This window comes from Odocoileus virginianus, chromosome 8 (assembly GCF_023699985.2).
Source record: "Odocoileus virginianus isolate 20LAN1187 ecotype Illinois chromosome 8, Ovbor_1.2, whole genome shotgun sequence".
Lineage (NCBI taxonomy): Eukaryota > Metazoa > Chordata > Mammalia > Artiodactyla > Cervidae > Odocoileus > Odocoileus virginianus.
In genome coordinates this window covers 14,763,385-14,785,769 of record NC_069681.1, presented here as the reverse complement: position 1 = coordinate 14,785,769, position 22,385 = coordinate 14,763,385, and the positions used below count along the sequence as shown (strand labels likewise).

General features: G+C 45.5%; 1 long non-coding RNA gene across 1 annotated transcript in view; it reads right to left on the bottom strand.

Annotated features, from left to right (window-relative positions):
- Positions 1-15,546, bottom strand: part of LOC110125080 (uncharacterized) — a 55,791-nt gene extending 40,245 nt beyond the window's left edge. The window contains exon 1 of the long non-coding RNA XR_011488985.1: positions 15,468-15,546. This is a non-coding gene — a long non-coding RNA (uncharacterized lncRNA). The remainder of the gene's footprint in view (positions 1-15,467) is intronic.
- Between the last annotated feature and the right edge of the window lie 6,839 nt (positions 15,547-22,385).

The window sequence follows — 22,385 nt, the reverse complement described above, 5'->3', positions numbered from 1 at the left end:
ATAGGAAAGCAAGGAATTGCAGGGTTTTAGTAGTGGAGTCAGATAACGTAACTTGTCATATTATCACCTTGGCCGCTGTATTGAGCGTGGACTACTGAGAATGGACTGGAGCGGGTGAGGGTGGAATCGAGGAAACCATTTATGAGGCCACTGCAGAGACAAGACAGTGGCCAAGACCAGAGTGGTTTCTGGGCAGGTGCTGAGATGCGGTCAGATTCTGTATGCGTTTTGTTGAGTGAACAGAATTTACTGCAGGTGGGGATGAGATACAAGAAGAGTAGCATAGAAGAGGGCGCCTAAGTTTTGGACCGGAGCATCTGGAAGCATGGGGTTTTCATTACCCAAGACGAAGAGAACGAGGATGAAGCAGAATGGAGAGCAGATGAGGAGCTCTGTGTGAGGCATCTGGAGTTAGAGATGTCCACTGCACATCCAAGAGGAGGTGGCAGGTAGGCAGTCAGATGGTGTTAACATTAACTTTCAGAGGAACCACCTTGGATGCAGCCATTTCTAAATGCCTGAATGTTCACAGGTGGCTGCCAGGAGGAACAGCTTTTCCTAAAGATATGAAGGTATTGATCAAAATAAGATAGCAGGTCTAAGGTCAATCCATCAATCCATCAGCATGGCCACCTGCCATGCAGCAGTTCTGCTTCAGGCACAGGATGGATGGAGCAGTAGACTCAGATGGGGATATTTCCTTCAAGGTATCCTTAACACCTTAGCCGACCTGACACTCGAGTTGAACCCCAATCAAGGAATTTATGGATCTCCGCAGAGCACAGATTATGTGTGGGGCACTGGAGTGAACAGCAAGAAGTGCCAAGGCACAGTCAAGAGTCAGTCATCCACAGTCAGAGAGGAGAGATATCAGCCTAAGACAATTTAAGGAGAAATCTATGAAAAGTCACTCAAAAAGTCAATGAACTAATGTAACCTGAAGGTAGAAAATCCTAACAAATGGCTAGTTATTCAGGATGCTTACTGGAGTTCTGAGCATAAATATGGAGGAAGTGAATACCAGCTGGAATTTCAGGAAGCTCTCTGTTCATGGGCAAGCTCTAGAACACCCCACCTCTGGTTTTCATAAGCCTTCAAAGGTGGCATGGTTCTCTGTGTGGAAAATGGAGTTTAGGAATGATTTCTTAATGTGGACTCCATGTCAATGGTTTTCAAACATCAGTGTTTGGGGAACTTATAAAAATTCAGAGTCCTGGACCACATCTCCAGGGAGTTTGACTCATTGAGTTATCTTTAGTCAGGGAGTTCCAGACGCTAATAACTCATCACTGCAGCCACAGATCAGAATGAGCAAGGGAGCCACCAGATCCCCAGGATTAGACATGGGGCAGTCAACAGAATTTAAAATAAAGCCTGTACTTTAATATTTGTTTATGGTACTAGTGATTTCTGATCTACTCAGAACTCATGAGTTCTATTTCAACCACACATTGCTACTTTTCACTCTAATGAAACAGAAAACAACAAACATGGTTTAAATTCATTTTCTGGAAAATGCAACAGAATATATTAACCCAGCACTACATCAATAATGAAGGAATAAAAGCAGCCAATTTAGTTGGACTTTCCTACTTTTCCTATCTTTCCTTTTTCCATCTTTCCCAGATGGGCTTCCCTGGTGAATCAGCTCCTAAGGAATCCGTCTGCAATGCAGAAGACCCGGGTTCAATCCCTGGATTGGGAAGATCCTCTGGAGAAGGGAACAGCTACCCACTCTAGTATTCGGCCTGGAGAATTCCATGAACTGTACAGTCTATGGAGTCACAAAGAGTCAGACACGACTGAGTGACTTTTACTTTCACTACTTTTTTCTTTCCTACTTTTGATGCATTCAGATGCTCTACGTTTTTTAATCAGGCTGCTTATGCTTAATAACCTGACAAAATCAGTCCCCACCAACTCCAGACTACTTTCACATCTCTCTCCTAGAAAGATCTTTTTACTAGAGAGCTCTATTTTTTCTGACCTCCTAAATATGAACCATATGTTGAAATATGTTAACTATGGTTCTTTGAAGGGATAGGGGTGACAATTTCATGTAAACTTATGTCTCCTAGGCTCAATGTATTGGACCTAAGCAGAACCCTATGGCTGTAACAACCCTACAGTTCCTGAAAGTCAAAGTTTAGTCATGTCTGACTCTTTACCACCCCATGGACTACAGACCTTCAGGCTCCTCTGTCCATGGAGTTCTCCAGCCAAGAGTACTGGAGTGGGTTGCCATTTCCTTCTCCAGGGAATCTTCCTGATCCAGGGATCGAACCCAGGTCTCCCACATTGCAGGTGGATCCTTTACCATCTGAACCACAACCCTATAGTCCCTAACATGTCAGGATCAAAGACAAGGTCATAGCAGCCTCCTGCCTTCCTCCTTTCGTGCCTGATTAAAGAGATTGGTTGACACTGAGTTTTTAAGGGTGAAGAAATAAATCTGCCCGAGATCACAGACTAATTAGTGAAACCACTAAAATCTGAACCCAGGTTTGTATGACTTCAAAATCCACTCCCCCTCTCCTCTTTTTCCTTGTGGAGAACACACCCAGATCAGCCACCTTTGCAACCAGTATTTCCCCCGCAATCAGTCAAACTGAGAAGCAGCGACAGGTCTCTCACTTCCTCTGTTCCAGGTCAATCCAGAATCAAATCGGATGGCAGGTTTCTGTGTGCTGAAGAACACTTATCTCACACACACCGAAAATAGTGCAGGAGAAATTAAACGACTCTATCTCATGAGGGGAAGGGAGGGAGTCCCACGGAGCTGCCTCTGGTGAGCACTTAATCAATGGAGGGTACAGAAAATGTTTACAAATACATTCTTACCCTTCACCCTTTGCAATCATGGTTTCATGCAACCCTTTAAATCACTATGAATTAAATCTTCCCTGAAGCCTTGCCTTGGGCCAACTGAACAGCATCACTGGTATAATCTTGGAACCTGGCAGGTAGATGGGGGAGGAGGTGGGGAGGGAAGCAGAGAAAAATGGATGGAACAGTCACGGAAGTCAAGAAAACTGGCTAAATTGAGTGCTTTCGAATCTAACATATTTAAGTCAGACTCAATAAAGCTTGGCACTGATCCCTGTTCACTGTGCTACCAAGATCTAGGCAGATTCTGATTAGTGTACGGGTCGCTTTCTGAAATCCTCTTTCTCACAGAGGTTCAGACCGAGCCTCATGGAGGTCATTAATGCTATTTGCCAATGATAGCTTATTCTCTGCACCCCCCTTCAGCACATATAGGAATTGCACTGTCTGCTCTCCTGTGGTTAATGGGGCCCTGAGACCAGTTCCAGCCCATGAATATGTTTCTTCCAGGCAGAAACTGTAATTGCAGGTGCAAGAACTTCCAGGGCACTCTTTTGCTCTGGTGTGGAAAAAGTGAAAGTGAAACTGTTAGTCACTCAATCGTATCTGACTCTGCAACCTCATGGACTGGAGCCCACTAGACTCTTCTGTCCATGTGATTCTCCAGGCAAGAATATTGGGGTGGTTGCCATTTCCTTCTCCCGGGGATTGAACCCATGTCTCCTGCAATGCAGGCAGATTCTTTACCGCCTGAGGCACCAGGGAAGCATTCCTCCAGCGTGGCAACTGTCAACTTCAACTGCTCTTGACATTTGGAGTTCCTGAATAGCTGCAGAGACCCCTTGGCAACCTGGGTTAGGCATGTAACATTCGAGTATCTAACTACACGCCCATGCCCATAGGTCATGCATGAAAAATAAACCTTTATTGGTTAAAACCACTGAGATTTGGAAGTTTTGTTACCTCAGCATACTCTATTCTGATTAACTCAGCAACCAAGCTTTTGAGTCAGGAACAAGCAAGGGAACTGGGAACTTTAAGATGGTAGGAAAGCTTTGCTGGCATTACCTTTAAGGAATTATGAAACCTAAAACTTTTGGTGTCCCCAGATAAACCTCTATTCCTGGAATGCTGCAATATGATGATCTTAAAGCCTTGCTGAAGCCTATTTGAGTTTACAATCCCTCTCATGATTCTAGAAGGCATGATTTTCAATATGTGATATACAGAACAGCTCTCTTTAGAGATAATTAATAAACATCAATACAGACTGAAAATGAAGTGACTAGTGGGGCAAAGGTGGACCTGCCCTTCCCTCTGTGCCCCCCACTTTAACACAGAGTCGGGGCTGCAAAAATGCACTCAGGCTCAACTGCTTGGGTTCAAAGCCCAACCCCATCTCATTTACTGGCTGTGGACAAATTGCGTAATCTTAGTTGTTTTCATCCACAAAGTGAAAATCATACTATTATCTACTAGTAGGATTGTTGCAAGGAATTCATGAATCGGTATAAGTGAAGGGTTTGGAAGAATAACTGGCACACAGTAAGTACCATATCTACCTATCTATATGTGTATTATACAGATAGATAATATATATATATAATCAATTTGTTGTTAATATTATCATTAGTCCATTTTTTCCCACCATTAGTGAATATTTTATTAGAAAGATAAATCTGAGGACGCATATAAAGACTTTTTCTTGACTGTGAAACACGTTTTTAAGTGAAAACACAGATTTTAAACATATTTTTTTTTTAGTCCCTAAGAATTTGCTAGCCATTTTGCTATAATCCTTTAGGTGTCAATGCCTTGGCAGGCCTCCCTGTAAGCACTGTGCAACCATCAACAATACACATGCATCAGCCTGGGGGTTTCCACGATTCACAATGTCGGTGTTCGCTATTGGGCTGTTGGCCACAAGTGGCTATTATTTTTGGCTCCGGTGACCATCATTTGAAGAGTTCTCCTTGCTGCCTAGCATTCACAGGTCCCCATGAATATTGGGACAGATTGAAAAGTTCAGAGCCTTTGAGACGGAGGCTGCATGTTTAACTTCTAATTGGACTCAGGGCTCCATTTTGTTGAATGATACGGGCTTAAGAGTTGTAGGGAAGGAAACTCAACAGAGAACCAAACGGTGCACTGACGTGTTTCAGGTAATTCTCGGTCCCACTTGACCTTCCAAGTAGCTGTCCCCAAACACCGAAGCATCTAATACGCTTGGAGGAACTCCCAGAGCTTGGTGAGCCCACCAATACAAGCCTTGGAGAACACCGAGCTTCTCTCGCTGACCCTCCAGCGGCTCTCAGAGGAGCTAAGGACCCATGGCACGGCCCTGAGCACGTGGAGGCCTGGCAGCCAGAACTGTGCCAGGAAGCTCCGGCAGACAACCATGCCTGCACCCTCGATTCCACTCAACTCCTCCAGTCTTGGTCTCTCGCCCAAATGTGAGTTTGCTCTACAGGTTACACTGAAAAAGGAAGAAAATACACCAACCCTTATTTTGTGCCTGGAAAGTCTGGAGGACTCTGCTTATTATTTTAAGTTAGAGGGATTGAGGTGAAATGTACATCCAGTAGGGCTTCCCAGGCGGCGCTAGTGGTAAGGAACCTGCGTGCCAATGCAGGTGATGTAAGAGACGTGGGTTCAATCCCTGGGTCAGGAAGATCCCCTGGAGGAGGGCACGGCCATCCACTCCAGTATTCTTGTTTGGAGAATTTCATGGACAGAGGAGCCTGATAGGCTGCAGTCCACGGGGTCGCAGAGTCGGACATGACTGCAGAGACTTTGCACACACACACACATACATCCAATAACATTTCTCCTCTTCAGGGGAAAACAACTTTGTTGCTTTTAATCCAAAGATTCAGAAACTTCTTCCCAAGATCCTCCTGGGAATGCCAGGGAACTCACTTCAGTGGCTCAGATGCACAAATGCAGCTCGGGTCTCTCACCTCCAGACTTGCATTCTCACTCTTCAATCCCCCAGATGAGTGATAAAAACCACTTTTGAAAACTTATAAGGAAAGGGTATATAAGCTCCAGTTTTCTATTAGACCCTGAGAAACTAAAAAGCACTTTTCAACTCCACCAAGTCATTTATGTATGTAATCATCATGTCTTTTTATTATCTACATTTCTGATGCTTTGACATCTGGGGTCTTGCTGACCCTAAAGTGACCATCCTTCCCAGGGCTAGTCAGTTCCTAGAGATAATAAAAACATTTGCAAGTGTGCCATTCATATGCAGACCAACCAATCCAGGGACTTCCCTGCTGATCCAGTGGCTAAAAGTCCATGTTCCCCAATGCAGGGAGCCTGAGTTCAATCCCTGGTCAAGGAACTAGATCCTACATGTCACAATTATAAATAAAAGTTAGCCACAACTTAAAGATCCCGCAGGCTGCAACAAAGATTGAAGATGTCACAAGTCACAGCCAAGACTCGGTGCAGCCAAATAACTATTTTAATATGAATGTTCCAATAATAACAGTGGCGAAGAATCTGCCTTCAATGCAGGAGCCCCAGGTTCGAACCCTGAGTTGGGAAGATTCCCTGGAGAAGGGAATGGCAACCCACTCCGGTATTCTTGCCTGGAGAATCCCATGGACAGAGGAGCCTGGAGGGCTATAGACCATAGGGTCACAAAGAGTCAGACATGACTGAGCAACTAACACACACACACAATAACAAACTAACCAATCCAGAGCCCACACTCCCACCATCTCTACTGGGCAGTCACACATTGAGCCTTAACGCCCCGGGACCAGGTACCAGACAAATAAAGGCAGTACTTGCCTGCCAGACTCAATGAAATCATCTGAACTAGCCAACACTTATCTGCTTGCTCCGCCAGCACTTCCAGCAAAAACCCCAGTAAGGACTCTTGCCCACACACCCCCTCAGTCCTTCTGCTGTTTCCCACCTCGCCCTACATAGCACGGCAGGCCCCCCTCCTCCTGGGAACTGTGAGTAACCGGCTATCTTTTCAATAGTAACTGTCCCCCAAGCTGCTGGCCTCACCATACCTGAATAATAATGAAAATCTGCAATTATAGTAATGTACATCTTATTAATGCACGTATATATATGGCATCTATATAAACAGTGCCGATGAACCTATTTACAGAGCAGGAATGGAAACACAGATGTAGAGAACAGACCTGTGGACACTGGCAGGGAAGAAGAGGGGGGGACAAATGGAGAGAGCAGAATTGACATAAATACACCACCATGTGTAAGACAGATAGCTGGCGGGAAGCTGCTGAACCGCACAGGGCTCTCAGCTGGGTGATCTGTGATGACCCGGATGGGTGGGATGAGGGCGCAGGGAGGCTTAAGCGGGAAGGGGTACATGTCTACATAGAGCTGATTCACTCTGTTGTGCAGCGGAAACATAACATTGCAAAGCAATTATACGCCAATTAAAAAATAAATAAGTTTAAAAAAAATAAAGCAGCATACATCTGCATATTATAGACATTTTGCATGTTCATCTGCCTACTTGAAAGACTCTCAAGGAGAGGCCATGCCAATGACTACCTGCACAGCTGACAGGCGGGCCAATTCTGACTCCTGTTCACTTAATTCACTCCCATTCATTTAATGGTGCCATTAAAAATATAAACATCTCAGAAAATGGTTTTGTGAAAGTTAACATAAAATTCATTCATTCGGATATGTATTGAGCATCTATAATGTACCACACAGTACTAGAGATTCAATAATAAGTCATGGTCCAGACCTCTAAGAGCTTCTAGTATAAAAAAAAAAATTGGTACCCATATATCACCCCATATTATGCAGAATATAGTAGACAGTCAACCTGTTCCTGCCTCCTAGTTGTGGTGGGGGTGGGGCGCTTGGAGGCAGCAGCAACAACGTAGCCAAAAAGGAAGTTAAAGTACTGGCAAATGTAAAGGATGAAAAGATCCTTTTTGTCCCTGAATACCTTCCCTTTCTTCCTGAAACTCTGGCCTCTGACCTGCCCAATTACCTCCATTTTTAGTAAGCAGGTTAGGGTTGGTTAGCTGGGATGATTTCACTGGGTTCTAAACTTCCAAGAATTTCTTACATTAAAAAAAAAAAAAGTGACCTATATCTTCTGGGTCATCTGCAAGATTTGGCATATCTGCCTTCTATTCCTTGGCCAAGCAAGAAAGGGAGTCAAGCCAAAACAGACTGCTGACCTAGAAGACATCCATGCCGGAGCAGGCACCATCAGTGGGATAGCCCAATGAAGGATGGTGGTGGCCGAGGCGGGCTTGCTGGTCAAAATTGCTTTATGTCAAATAGTCCCACTCCTTTGTGTTAAGGGGTAGGGAAGGCTTGTCACATGGAACCACATGACAAGTTTTACCCAATGGGTTGGAAGCAGAAGAATGTGCATTGGTCACTTCTAGACCAAGAGTATAACTGCAAGAGTGAAACCCTGAAGCTGCATTGCCCAATATGGAAGCCACCAGCCAAGTGTGGTTACTCAGTACTGGAAATGTGGCTGGTCCAAACTGAGATGTGCTATAAGCATAAAATACTCATGGGGAAATTATAACATGGGGCTAAATAAAAGACATTATCAAAATTAATTTCACCTGAATCATCTTCATTTTCCCTTTTTAATGAGGCTCCTAGAAAAATTATATATGCAGCTCGAATTATATTTCTATTGGACAGCACTGCCTTAGAGTTTTTGTCTCCTCTTTACAGTGACTGGGACTTTGCCAGATAAGGTTACTCCTGATGACCAGGGTCCTGAGGTGGGAATGACAATGATGTCAAGAGAGTCCTCCTGCAACCCTCAAAGCACATGCAGCATAAGCAAGAAATAAACCTTTAATTAATCTAAGCAACTAAGATCGGCTTTGCTCATTACCGCGGCATGACCCAGTCTATTCTGACTGATACAAGAAGGATGAAGACACTGGGAGTCAGTCGGGGTGGAGGTGGGATAGGACATGCAGTAGGAAACGGGCACAGGGGAGATGTTTCTCATGCCACGTCTTGTCTGTACTCATCTCTGCACATGTGTAAAAACATGTGCGTGTGCACACACACACACACACACACGCCTGTTTATTTTCTACAGGAGTTAAGACATGAAACACTTGTTTTGCCCAGTGACACTTCAGACCCACCAGTGTCAGACAAGCTGCATGGATCTTATATGGGCTTCTCTGATAGCTCAGTTGGTAAAGAATCTGCCGGCAATGCAGGAGACCCCAGTTGGATTCCTGGGTGGGGAAGATCCACTAGAGAAGGGATAGGCTCCCCACTCCAGTATTCTTGGGCTTTCCTTGTGGCTCAGCTGGTAAAGAATCTGCCTGTAATGCAGGAGACCTGGGTTGGATCCCTGGGTTGGGAAGATCCCCTGGAGAAGGGAAAGGCTACCCACTCCAGTAATCTGGCCTGGAGAATTCCATGGACTGTACAGTCCATGGGTCTGCAAAGAGTCAGACTTGACTGAGCGACTTTCACTTTCACTTTGCTGTAGGGACTGTTAACATTTGGGCTGTCGGCTTCTCTGTGTAGCATCCACCAGTGCTGGCACGTTTTTGGCTCATGCCTGCCCACGGAACCACGCCTGATATTTTACTTCTAGGGCACACCATCACCAGAATGCCACATTCAACCTGTGTCCTTGATTCAATCAGGACCCACAGTGATAGTGCAGGGAAAAATGATCCTGAGGAGAACATCTGAAAGGAATTCTGAGAAGGGTGCCCCACCACCTCAGGGTGAACTTCCGGTCTTCAGTGAACACTGCGGAAGAGGGATCACAAAGTCCTGTTGTGAAGGAGGTGTGAGTGATGTTTACAAAGATAAACTTGCCAAGAACCAGAAGTCCAGATTCCTTTACCATTCACCTATCTGCTACTGTCCTCATTCCCTGCTTCCATGACGGGTGTTTTAGCTACAACAAACATTTAATTAACAGTGGTTCAAAATAGGAAATTTCTTTTTCACATAAAAAGAGGTTCAGGGATAGTGAGTCCAGGGCTAGGGTAGTGGTTCAACAAAGGCATTCAGGACCCAGACTCCACTCGTCTTTCCCTCCACCTTCCAAAGCAAGTTGGCACACTACCTCATGGTTGTAAGATGGCTGCTTCAGCTCCGGCATCATGTCTACCTTCCAGATGGGAAGAAGAAAAGGGTAGGAACCAGCTTCAGTTTCATCCCTGTGGCACAAAATGTAGAACAGGTGCCCAGACCTCACACTTGGGGAAGAAGGGTCATATTTCAGAGAGGTGGGTACCTTCTTCTCCTAAATCCACAGGCCTTGATTCAGGGCTTCATCAGCTGGGAACCTTTTTGAAATTTTTGTGTTTAGAGGGGTCTTTTCTGTAATGTGCACAAGAGCACTGTTTATGCTGGTGGACTTGGACCTAGTAGCCTTGGTTGAAGGGCCTCTGGTTCACACCCTCCAAGGATGCCCCTAGGCAGCCGTAATGCTCACTTTTCCTGTAAAAGTGACCAACAGTTTGGAAAACAGTGCCTTGGGGTTAGAGTGTGTAGCCCGCGGTGGGTCATCCCCACACGATCTCCAGCCCTATGCTCATCCTGATCCCCATCTCTTTCCCACAAACATCACCACCACCACCATCCAGAAACACAACAGGTTCTTACTGATCCTTAAGGCAGCAGTTCATTCCCACCAAAATCTTAGCAGATAATGACCAAGAATTATTGGGAGCCCCTGATATTAAGAGGCCACCATGGAAGTAGCAAAGCTTTTCCTGGAGCTCCAGGGCCAAGGGCAGTGATGGGGCTGAGAGAAGAGGGCGGCTCTCTGGAGGCAGGCTGTCCCACCCCTGCTACCCCACTGCCAATTCTGGTTCGGCTCCAGGGGTCAGACAGGGTTTTCTGCCACCCGCCCCTCCCCCGCCCACTCTGAGCGGGAAGTGGGACCCATTCCATAAACACAACTCTCACAAATGGCATTTCTGGCTGGGAAAACTGCCCTGCAGCAAAAAGAGCCGGAGCTAATTTAGTGCTCACTTCTCATCAGCTGAAATGTTTTTATTTTGGGAGCGAATTGGTGAGCCATAATTATTATTGATCTCTGTGACAGCAATCAGAGAAAGCGTTCGTGTACCCTCGAAAGAGCAGGACCAGAAATAGATGCAGTGTCTCTCTCAACCAGTCAGAGCTTCTACTTGCTCTAAATTGATTTTAGAGCTGATATGCCATTTAAAGAAAAATAATGATAATAAAGTTCTACAGAGTGAATCTGGACATCCTAATCCCTCCCCTGTCAGTATTTATGGAGTACCCGCTGAGGTCTAGCTATACAGTCTTAGAGAACAGTCTTACCTGACTTTCAACAGATGGGTGTTAATGGGATATTTATTTACAGAGCAAAATTAAATTGGAGCTGCATCTTAATGCACAATTTACATAATCAGCTTTGTTCTGAACTGATGAGCTGTTTTCCATAGCACTTGGGACCCTTCAGTCACAGCTGCCTCAAAGCCACAGCCACTGAGAATGGAGATTAAACAGCTTCCTCAAGCCAGAAGTCTTGATGAGGGTCTATTCACCCATACCAAAGACCTCATCATTTCTCTACACACTGGCAAAGGATCAAAGATCCATGTTCATTTCTTGCCACCATTTGGCACCAAAAGAAAGATGTTCAGTTTGCATTTGGAAACCATTACAGTCATGGATAATCTCACCTTCACGTCTGTAAAGTTTATGGCATTTCAATTTCTTAATGCCTCACACTCCAAACAACACACATAATTACCAACGAACCACACTGTGTGCCTGGGGAGCCTGGAGGAAATCTAATGATGAATTTCATTGTAATACCGGTGCACAGAAAGCTGGTTTCCAGGGAGAGCTGATCATAGCAAGACGGATTCAGAGCCTGGAGGGATACAGGGAGTAAATGCCCAAGGCGAGAGAATTGAATCCTCAATAAGGACCTGTCATCTCCTTACCTGACCCCAGCCCAATGGCAGTGTGTTGGCCAAATATTTCCTTGTCTTTCCAACCCATCTGATCTGCACCAGCTCCCTAGTGGATGGCGTTGCCCCTGAGAGAAGCCAGAGCAGTGAACACTTGCTGAAAACTCAAGCTCTTTCAGTATGCTCTGTTCAACCCTTAAGAGACAGCAATCATCACCGGCCCTTACCATCCTTTACAGATGAGAGAATTGAGCCCTAGAAAAGGTAAGTAATTAGCCCCCAGCCCCCTAGTGCATTAAATCAAGTAACCAGAACGTGAACTCAGTCTGTCTCCAGAACACAAAGCACTTACTCACCCTGCTGTACACAGCCTCCTGGAGCAAACAGCACAGACAGTTCTACTAGCAGACCTGAGGTTCCCAGAACAGAAATCAGAGGAGGCTGAAAAATGAGGCTTCTATCACCCAGGGCTGTATTTGCTAACCTTGATTCTTACCTTGGGCAAACAAAAATCCTTATAGGAAAGGTTGATGTAAATTATTTATTTATCCGTTCATTCATTTATTCATTACAGTATGGCTTGTAAGCTATAGTTAAGACATAATAGGTCAAAGTCATACCCCCTGGGGAACAAGCAATATACACCACTGGGATCTCTACAAATTTGGGATTTTGTGATGTCATCTGGTTACCTAAATAAACTTCAGTTCTAACAGAAAGATCTGTATATAGGAAACATTCCTAAAAGTCACTGAGCTTATTCGAGACAACCAAATGCGGGAGGAGAAATACTCACTTGGTGGGGTGGGGGCCGGCGGGGGGTTCTATAGATTCTTCCACTCTCTAGGCATAAGACCCACGTGGACCTGAGTTTCAGGGTGGGATAAGTGGCTATCAACATACGTTCACTCTTCTAACACCTAACTCAGTTCTACTGCGGACTCCACACTTGCTCTAGGGTGATCCAGAAACAAACAGATGAGAGCAGGAAGGTGCTCAGTTTCCCCAGGGCATCCAGGAAGGTGAGCCCTGCACAAGATACAAAATGAGGAAAGGTCAGACTCTGACCTCTCACTCGGGTACCCTTCCATGATTCTGTCTGCGGGGGACCCACGGTCTTCAGCTAAACATGCTCCAGTCCTTCACCCTGTAGTGCTCCATGTATCAGACCATTCCTGCCTCTTACTGCTTTACTAAAATTGGCCTCATCTGTCCCCTTCCCCGAGGATCCTGCTCTCCATCCTCTGATAGTGGGCACTAAAAGTTCAGGTGACCTTTTGCAGAGATAGTTAGCTCTTCATTAGGAGCCCTCTCGAGGTACAGTGGGCCTGCCAGGTGGCTCAGTGGTAAAGAATCCACCTGCCATTACAGGACACCTGAGTCCAATCCCTGCATCAGGAAGACCCCCTGAAGAAGGAAGTGGCAACCCACTCCAGTATTCTTGCCTGGAGAATCCCATGGACAGAGGAGCCTGGTGGGCTGTAGTCCACAGGGTTGCAAAAGAGTTGGACAGGACTGCGTGACTTAACAACAACAACAACAAGAGATGCAGTGCTTAAATCTCAGTTGTGTTTCTAATGGTGTCAATTTCAGGCCAAGGCAGCAACTTGAGTGAATGAGAAAAAAAGAGAGAGATGACCACTTCAGTAGATTGAATGGTGGCCCCCCAAATTATGTACGTGTTCTAATGCCCAGAAACTGTGGAGGTGACCTTATTTTGAAAAGGAGTCTTTATAAATATAATTAAGTTAGGATCTCAGGAGAAAATCTTCCTGGATTACCCAGAGGGCTCCTACATACAGTAACAAATTCTTACAAAAAATAGGAGGCTGAGTGCCGAAGAATTAAAGCTTCTGAACTGTGGTGTCAGAGAAGACTCTTGAGAGTCCCTTGAACAGCAAGAAGATCAAACTAGTCAATCCTAAAGGAAATCAACCCAATGAATATTCACTGGAAGGACGGATGCTGAAGCTGAAGCTCCAATACTCTGGCCACTTGATGCGAAGAACAAGACCCTGATGCTGGGAAAGATGGAAGGCAGGAGAAGGGAATGACAGAGGATGAGATGGTTGGATGGCATCACTGACTCAATGGACATGGGTTTGAGCAAACCCTGGGAGATGGTGAAGGACAGGGGAGCCTGGCGTGCTGCAGTCCATGGGATCGTAGAGAGTCGGACACGACTGAGGGACTGGACAATAATATGAGAAAGAGAGGAGACACAGACACAGAGGAAAACACCATGAAAAGACGGAGGCAGAGGTTGGGGTGATAAAGTCACAAGCCAAGAAGCACCTGGAGCCGCCAGAACCTGGAAAAGACAAGGAAGGATTCTCCCCCTGTGAGCTTTCAGACTTTAGACACACACCTGGACAGCTGTCTCCCAGGGGGGCAGCCCCGTATTCTTTGTGGCATGCCTCCCTACCAAACCCGCATGCCTACGGTGGGAAGAAAGTGTGTTAGTCGTGTCTGACTCTTTGTGACCGTGTAGACTGTAGCCTGCCAGGCTCCTCTGTCCAGGGGATTCTCTAGGCAAGAACACTGGAGTGGGTTGCCATTCCCTTCTCTAGGGGATCTTCCTGATTGAACCTGGGTCTCCCACATGGCAGATAGATTCTTTACCGTCTGAGTTACCCGGGAAGCCCATGGTGGGAAGAAGGTGGGGAGCAAATACCAATATTCTTGCAACCCCAGATTGGGAGGGTAGATTCTGAAAAATAAAATATCTAGCACCAGGACCTTAAGAGAGAAAGTCACAATTTCCTAAGATACTGGAGAAAAGGTTTAACATAACAGAGGGGATTAATGGGATCAAGAAATAATGGAATTAAAATGAGAAAAGGCACGCTTGGGCAAATTCACGACTGCAAGAACTAAAATTAGACTGTGCAATGATTTCTATAGGTGGATGATGGAAGACTTGTCACTCAGCACATTTAAGGCAAAATCAGTCTGCAGGAGACAAATAGGAGACACGAGATGCATCACCCAGGCCGCTATTCAAATGATTCAGAAAGAAAAAGAAAACCACTCTTTGGGACTAAACCAGTTCTCTCGTCTGAAAAAAAGAAATCTGCATTTGATCTTTATGGGGATGGAATTTACCTGGCAATTGCTTGCCTACTTTTTTGTATAAACCCGGATTTTGAAATGCATTTAACTTTCTCTGGAGTACCTTGTTGAGGTCAGGAAAACATGCTCTGCCAGCAAGACAATCAAATCACCATAAAGACAGTTTCAACGGATTCCACGAGCTCTGGGAACCAAAGGTCTCTGTCTAGGGTGCTCTGAGAGGTGAAATGCAGGCAGGGGGAGTTTGTGGGCAGGGACCGTGGCTCCCTTGTAGCCTCATCATCTTTCTCCACCCTCCTTAACCACACAACAGGGGGGTTAGGGCCATGATGCCATTGCTTGGAGGATCCCAGCCCTGTGGAGTCATCTGATCAACCTCCTGGGCCACAGTGGGCTCCTCCGTGGGAGGAGGTGGGAGGGGGAGTGACCCCTCCCTGCCCCATCCTCCCAGAATTCAGTCCTGATTGTCCTCCCCACTGAGGCTGAGCCAGGGACTGTCCTTTGCCTTCCTCAAAATCAGATTTTACCCATGCTTTGCACAAGCTCCCGGAATGACCAACTCCCATCAGCAAGGAGTCCTCCTCCGTTCTGCTTGTTTGTATCATGTGTTTGCCTGCCAGCCCCTGCCTCCATTCTGAGCCCGCCTCCACTCACCTTCTGCCTGGATGCTCAGCTCAGCCACACTGGCATCCTGCCTCGGGGCCTTTGAACATGCCATTCCCCTGCCAGGAAAAGTGGCCCCTGCCCATTTCTAACTCTGTAGCTCCTCCTCTCCATTCTGATCTCAGCTCAGACATCTCAAAGGGGCCTTTCACTCTGCTTTCCAGTCAGTACACGAGGACCTCGGAAGTTGTCCTCACAAGGAAAAACTTTACAATCTGAAAATCAACAACTCTTCTCTGTCTGCCAAGAACTGAGGTCTCAGGGAAAACCACTGCCCCTGAACTACAGAGACAGAGAGAGGATAACAGAGAACCACAGATGACAGGAGCAGAAACGCCCCTGAGAACCAGTGCTGAGACAGGAGTCTCTGAGCTGTAACTGATGAGTCGCTGGAGGCTCTGAGTGGGTCACTCTGAGAGGGACCCAGGCTTGGGGGAACCCTCACACTCTCCTGAGTTTCAGGAGCTCCTGCAGATTTTCCTAGTGAAGATCAAAGAAAAATCCTCTCCGGCTTCCAGCAGGGAGAAGGGAAAGGTAGCCACTGTGAAATACACTGGAACACTCTGTTCTTCTTAAGGAGGTCTGCCCTCAGGAGGAGCTGTTTCACCAGCACCTAACCTGCTGGGGTTTTACCAGAGCCCAGCCTACCTTAGGGAAGGGAAATACTCAACTGCAGCCCCCTCTAGTCATCCTGTCCCACTTAAAGGGTGGGGTGGGGGGGTGGTGAGATGCACTTGTGAAGGTCAGACCCCAGAATCGCCAACAGGCTGACACTAGGATAATACAGTGCTTCCTCTCTCCACACCTTCACAACGTGTCAACATATCACATCACGTCACATATCACCTCAGTATCACATCGATATCACATCACATATCACCTCAATATCACATCACATCATATAAACATCACATCACATCAGTATCATGTATCACATCAATATCATACCACATATCACAGCTTCCTAACTCATCAGTATACACATCATATATAAACAGGGGATAACAATAAAGAACATCACATCCCACACCTTATTTAAGAAGTCTCAAAGAGGCCTTTCCTGACAATACTGTCTCAAACCATACACAATCTTCAAGTCCACTAGCTCTTTTCATATTTCTTTCTCCACAGCATTTAGCACTGCCTAAGATCAATAACCTCAGATATGCAAATGACACCACCCTCATGGCAGAAAGTGAAGAGGAACTGAAAAGTCTCTTGATGAGAGTGAAAGAGGAGAGTGGAAAACTTGGCTTAAAGCTCAACATTCAGAAAACTAAGATCACGGCATCTGGTCCCATCACTTCATGGGAAATAGATGGAGAAACAGTGGAAGCAGTGCTAGACTTTATTTTGGGGGGCTCCAAAATCACTGCAAATGGTGACTGCAGCCATGAAATTAAAAGACACTTACTCCTTGGAAGGAAAATTATGACCAAACTAGATAGCATATTAAAAAGCAGAGACATTACTTTGCCAACAAAGGTTCGCCTTGTCAAGGCTATGGTTTTTCCAGTGGTCATATATGAATGTGAGAGTTGGACTGAGAAGAAAGCTGAGCACCGAAAAATTGATGCTTTTGAACTGTGGTGTTGGAGAAGACTCTTGAGAGTCCCTTGGACTGCAAAGAGATCAGTCCTGGGTGTTCACTGGAAGGACTGATGCTGAAGCTGAAACTCCAGTACTTTGGCCACCTCATGCGAAGAGTTGAGTCATTGGAAAAGACCCTGATGCTGGGAGGAATTGGGGGCAGGAGGAGAAGGGGATGACAGAGGATGAAATGGTTGGATGGCATCACTGACTCGATGGACATGAGTTTGAGTAAACTCCGGGAGTTGGTGATGGACAGGGAGGCCTGGCATGCTGCGATTCATGGGGTCGCGAGGAGTTGGACACGACTGAACTGAACTGAAGATCACTTAGAGTAGGAAATGGCAACTCCCTTGAGTATTCTTTCCTGGGAATTTTCATGGACACAGGAGCCTGGCAGACTATAGTCCATGGGATTGCAAAGAGTAGGACGTAACTGAGTGACTGAGCACATACAAGATCACCCTGCTTTATATGATTACTTGTTTGTTTCTCCACTGGAATATAAGCTCCATGACCACCCTGCTCCTCAGTGAAACTCCAGGCCCTATAACAAAACTGGAACAGCTTTAGGCGTTTAGAAAACACCTGATGAATGACTGAATAACCAAATAAAGAGAAGCTCACTGATATATGCCTCCCCAGCGCATATATGCCTTTCTCACTCATGACGTATATTTTGATCAGTTCATCTTCTTTGTTTTGGATATTTTTAAGATGCTTTTCATTTTTCTTGGAAAAAAATAATATATACACACACACATATAAAATGTGTATATGGTTTGTGGGGGTGGAGAAGGAGAGGATGGGAGGTATGGAGAGACTAACACGGAAACTTAAATTACCATATGTAAAATAGATAGCCAAGGGGAATCTGCTGTGTGGCTCAGGGAACTCAAACTAAGGCTGATAACAACCCAGAATGGTGGGATGGGGAGGGAGGTGGGAAGGATGTTCAAGTGGGAGTGGACATGGGTAAGCCTATGGCTGACTCATGCTGATGTCTGGTAGAAATCAATGCAATACTGCAAAGCAATTATCCTTCAATTAAAAATAAATAAATCAAAGAAACCAAAAATATGTGCATAGACATGTATATACCTTATGTGTACACTGTAGTCCAGCTCATGATGATGAATGAAAACAACACAGCTAAACACACGCATGATCTTCAAAACTGTTTTCATATTGAGAGATGTCAGTCATAGCCACTGGGCAGTCTCTATCTTATTCACAGACACACAGAAAGATGAGTGTTAGTAGCTTGGAGTAAGACTTAGCTTAGAGTAAGATTTCTGGTTATTTTCCCCATCATATCCATAATAATATTTTTTGTAATAGTGCCACTTGCTCTGTTTAAAACAGATTTTTTTTTCCAGTACATTGCAGTATACCAATTCTTGGATAATCAAATTTGTTAAGTTGGAGAATGCCTAGTTAGTTTGAACATTAGCAAAGCCTGGTTCCCCTGGTGACTCAGTAGTTAAGAGTCCAGTTGCCAATGTAGGAGACACGGGTTTGATCCCTGGGGCAAAAAGATGCCCTGGAGAAGAAAATGGCAATCCACTCTAGTATTCTTGTTTGGGAAATCCCTTAGGCAGAGGAACCTGGCAGGCTAGAGTCCATGGGGTCACAAAGAGTCAAACATGACTTAGCAACTAAATATCAACAGTGGAGCCCCCAAGACCAGGAAGCTGAGTTAGGCTGTGATGATCACATGTTCCCTTGCTGACACTCTAAGGATCTGCTGAACTGAGCAGATGGTGTCCAGACGTGCTCTCTGGTTATACCATCCCGCAGTATATGACATTCATCCAGGTATGCTAACTCCTCCCTACCAAGAGGGGCCCTTGATCAAAACTCACTGCTGCACTCTTTCTGTCCTCTTTGTGACTCAAATACCCAGAAGCATCACTGCCTCCCTCATTGACCTTTGCTCCACTAAGAAAGATCAGGAAAGTAAAGAGGCCACTGTGACTCAACCCTGCTGTCCTATCAATGGAGAACATCTCCATCATGAAGGCCTCGGGACACACAGCCCTACTTCTGCAGCTGCTGGGCTTCACAAGCCAGATTTCTAAAGGGAGCACGTCCTCCAAACTCAAGTGTGTATGTATGTATGTGTGTGTTCCAGATCAAGACGTGGGACTTCCCTGGTGGTCAAGTGACTGAGGATCCGCCTGCCGATGCAGGGGATACAGGTTTGATCCCTGGCCCAGGAGGATTCTGCATCCTGAGAGGCAACTAAGCCTACCACACCTGAGAGCCCGTGCTCAGCCACAAGGGAAGCCACCAGAAAGAGAAGCCCACACACAGCAACTAGAGAGTAGCCCCCGCTCACAGCTCACCGCAACGAGGGAAAGCCCGTGTGCAGCAACAAAGATCCAGCACAGCCGAAAAAAAATAAATGCTTAAAAAAAAAAAGCGAGACTTTTATACATTGTCTCTCCAACTAGCAGCAACGTTCCCTAATCTGGACTCCATCCCAGTCTCTGTACACATATGTAATCTAGGAAGTGGTTGTTTCCTGCCAACTAGTAGTCTACAAACCCTAACAACTAAAACAACACAAAACTCTGGGGGCGGCGGCAGAGGTGACAACATAGACCCCAGTGTGTCTCAGCCATGGGCGGTTTCCTGTCTGATGCAGCAATTCTCACTTCTCTGCCCTCCTGCTTGCCTGGCTTGTCTCTCATCTGCTGCTGTTAAACACAATAAGACTGCTGAGATCAGAGAAGAGTGTTCAGTCTTATCAGCTTGTGATGCCACTGACTTCAGCATTCTGATAATTTGGACTTGACATAATCCAGTGCTGGAGGACACTTGAGATCAGACCTCATTAGCAAAGGGAAGGAAGGCTTTTGGTTTTTAGCTGCACTGTCAGCAGATGAATGTGCGTAGAACCTTTCTTCCAAGATGTCTCTTGAGTTGCTTATTTACTGAGCACCTACTGTGTGCCAGACACCATGCCAAGCAGGAGGAATTCCTAGAGATTAAAATTGTCTTCAAGGAATTCTCAGGCTGAGAGGAGGGATAGATACAAAACCAAACTACATGGTAGTATGGTGAATGATTTGATAAAGGAATATTCATGGGGAATTCCCTGGTGGTCCAGTAGTTGGTTAGGACTCCAAGCTCTCACTGCTTAGGGCCCTGATTAGGGAGCTAAAATCCCACAAACCGTGTAGCTTGGCCAATACATTAAAGGAAAAAACAACAACAATAACAACAAAAAACTCATGGCCAAGGGTTCAGTGAGGATACAAAAGATGGTCATTGGCCTAAACTTAAGTTTCCAAGAAGGCTTCCTAACACAGATGATTCCTGAATTGAGTCTTAAAGGGTGATTGAGAATTGCAAGATAGAAAGGCATACAAGATACAAAAGAATGTTTCAGGTACAGAGAACTGTGTGGGCAAAGAATGATACCAAGACAGGAGCTGAAGAAAGGAGCTTGGATTTTATTTCATAAGTTTTTTTGCATCATGGTATGGGCTACAGTCCATAGGGTTGCAGAAACAGACATGACTGAAGGGACTTAGCATGCACACATGTGTGGTAAATGACATCTGTGTGAAATACAGGGCTTCCCCGGCGGCTCAGCTGGTAAGAATCTGCCTGCAATGTGGGAGACCTGGGTCTGATCCCTGGGTTGGGAAGATCCCTTGGAGGAGGAAATGGCAACCCATTCCAGTATTCTTGTCTGAAGAATTCCACAGACAGAGGAGCCTGGCGGGCTACAGTCCACCGGGTCACAAAGAGCTGGACACAACTGAGCACACACACTGGCTACAGTGCAGAAAGGATTTACTGAGGATCCCACCCCAATGATTAGGCATCGTCTGATGAGGACCGGAGCTGGGTCAGTGGTCTCACAGATCAAGAGTAACAGCCAAGTTCAAGAAACATTAAGGAAGAAAAACTGGCCTAATTTGGCGATTTACTATATGGAGGGAAAAAAGGGAGAAAACATGGCCTAGCTTTCTGGTTTCTAGCCTGGATATTGAACAAATGTGTAAATACACAAGTCTACTTTGTCCAAAAGATTAAGATCTTTCCCCTTTAATCACATCACACAAAGAGAACGATAGGACCTGCTTGTTTGCTTTTTTTAAGATTTCTGACTTCAGACAAGCAAAGAAAACACTGAGGCCTTTTGGCATCCTCTCTTCCTTCCCTAGTTCCTATCTGATTATCACAGCCAATACTCTGAAAGAAACAGAATTTTTTAAAAAAACATTTTAAGAAATTTGGCTTCCTGTGTGACAGCCTGATATTAAACTCTCTTCAGCTTGGGGCCATCTCTCCATCTGTCAGATCTCAGAACGCTGCAAGGGGCCTTCGTCAGCATAAGCAGCCTCTTTGCTTCCACTCTTCCCAAGACTTCAGTTCTCAAGATAACCGTGTGGGTCTCAAATCTTCCAGATGACCCTGAGGTTAATAAAGCTAGCCACTTAGGCATTGTCAATTCATCACACTGTATAGCTCTGGGGAGCGCATCTCTGAATACTTCTAAATCGGGGTGGCTCTAAACACACCAAATGGCAACATCAATGTTTCTTGGAGATGCACAAAAGAGTTCAGAAAGCTACACTGCTACATCTACCCTGGACCCAACAGACCTTTTTCATGCCCCTGGCAGGCCGGACCTTGGATGTTGTTTGCTCTGTAGTCACGAAGCTGTGTCCAACTCTTCTGCAACCCCATGGACTGTAGCCCACCAGGCTCCTCTGTCATGGGATTTCCCAGGCAAGAATACTGGAGTGGGTTGCCATTTCCTTCTCCAGGGGATCTTCCCAACCCAGGGATCAAACCTGTGTCTCCTGCATTGCAGGCAGCTTCTTCATCACTGCACCACCTGGGAAGACAGACCTCAAATAGCACTAGCCAATTCTGGATGCTCCAAGAACTGCAGAAAAAAAAAAAAAATATTCACCTCCTATAAACCAAACTTATGTTTCTTGAAAAAGAAAGGAAAAATTGCTCAGTCATTTCCAATTCTTTGCGACCCCAGGGACTATACAGTCCATAGAATTCTCCAGGCAAGAATACTGGAGTGGGTAGCCTATTCCTTCTCCAGGGGATCTTCCCAACCCAGGGATGGAACCCAGGTCTCCCACATTGCAGGCAGGTTCTTTACCAGCTGAGCCACAATGTTTCTTACATAACAACAAATGTAATGTATGGATCTTGTTTGGATCAAACAGATAATGGGAGACATTTTATTATGGATCAGATATTAGATGATATTCAGGAACTACAGTTAATTTGAATAGGTGTATGATTGTAACACGATGAAGTGAAGTGAAAGTCGTTCAG